The sequence below is a fragment of the Chinchilla lanigera genome, unplaced genomic scaffold (genome assembly GCF_000276665.1).
Source record: "Chinchilla lanigera isolate Chin_1 unplaced genomic scaffold, ChiLan1.0 scaffold00040, whole genome shotgun sequence".
Lineage (NCBI taxonomy): Eukaryota > Metazoa > Chordata > Mammalia > Rodentia > Chinchillidae > Chinchilla > Chinchilla lanigera.
This window is the reverse complement of record NW_004955441.1, coordinates 6,789,666-6,791,166: the sequence shown is the minus strand read 5'-3', so window position 1 is coordinate 6,791,166 and position 1,501 is coordinate 6,789,666. Positions and strand designations below refer to the sequence as shown.

The following is a 1,501-nucleotide window of genomic DNA, read 5'->3' as shown; positions in this document are numbered from 1 at the left end:
AAGTATCCACATTTTACAAATGAAAACTGCCTGGTTTGGAGAGGGAGCCAGAAAGTATCAGAGCCAACTTTAAAGCTTCCAAAAAAATTTCCACCGAAATTTGCCTCTTGCCTTTATGTGTAACATTGGTAAACATTAACTATCTAAAACCAAATCCCTTGCTTTGGAGCATTTTCAATATTTGCTCAACTTTTGTATCCTGGTATTTGTGACTTCTCTAATGTCAACCTTAATTATAATAACTATGTAAGGCTGGGCATGGTGGCACACACCTCTAATCCCAGCATTTAGAAGGCTGAGGCAGGAGGATCACTGGAGTTCCAGGCAAGCCTGGGCTACAAAGTGAATTTAAGGCCAGCCTGAACTGCATAGTGAAACTTTGTCTCAAAAAGACTGAAAAAAAAAAAAAAAAAAAGCCAAACCTGTAAGGCTTGATACAGTGTTACACATATATAATCCCAGCATTCTGGGACGCAGAAGCAGGAAAACTGTAAATTTCAGTCCACCCCATGCAGTTTAGCAATTTAGTGAGACCAACCCTGTCTCAGAATAAAAAAGTTGGGAAGATAGCTCAGTGCAAAGGCTCTGGGTTCAATCCCCAGTAATACACACACACACACACACACACACACACACACACAATGTGTCCTTAGCTGAACAGCTTCCCCCAGCTGTAACAGAATACGCAATCTCTTTTCATGGTTTGATCCCCAGAACTCAAACAAACAAATAGAACGCAAATCAGTCCTTTGTGAGGTAAAGCCAAAGTTCCGGTTTCACAGATAAGTAAACCAGAAAAAGCTGAAGAACCCAAAGAAATGTTAAACGTAGATTAAGTAGGTAGAAAAGACATATTTGTTTAGCTATTTATATTCTTTGCCGTTTATTTGATAGTGGATTTGAGGCAGCACTTATATACAATGATTATAAAATAATTTTGAAAAGCAATTATTCAAAGCAATGAAAATTCCAAACTAGAGAGTGCTGATGGCTACACGGTCTGTGACCATATTAAAAAAATAGCCATTTGAATTGTGTACCTTCAAAGAGCCAATTTTTTGATACAGGAAGTAAATCTCAATAAGCTTATTTTTTAAATGTAGATCTATTTTTTAATAGAATAGGTGACAAAACCCAGGAATGGTGACTTCTGTCTCCTGAAACCTATACCGTGTATTGGCCCTATCAGGGCAGCTTAGTGAATCAGTACACTGATCTAGTTCCTCTTTTTCTCTATTGTGGAGCTTCTATTGCAATGGCAAGCAGAACTAGTGAAACGACACCCAGGATTTGGAGGCAGATTTATTTACACGGATGGGCAGTGGTCGGGATCATTCCCAGAATCTCAGGCCCTGATCTCTGGGGGTCTAGGGCTTATATGGGATAAGCAAGCAGGAAGTACAGAGGCAGAATGGCTTGTGAGCTGGGGATTGGTTCACGCAGCGTGCATCATGGTGTCCAGCTGTGCATCCCAGTGAGCAGCCGTTTCTAAGAGACAGGA

The 1,501-nt window shown here is 40.3% G+C and overlaps 1 long non-coding RNA gene across 1 annotated transcript in view; it reads left to right on the top strand.

Moving 5' to 3' along the window:
• Window positions 1-771: 771 nt before the first annotated feature.
• The window catches only part of LOC102014290, a 7,015-nt gene continuing 6,285 nt past the window's right edge, over window positions 772-1,501 (top strand). The window contains exon 1 of the long non-coding RNA XR_262053.2: window positions 772-836. This is a non-coding gene — a long non-coding RNA (uncharacterized LOC102014290). The remainder of the gene's footprint in view (window positions 837-1,501) is intronic.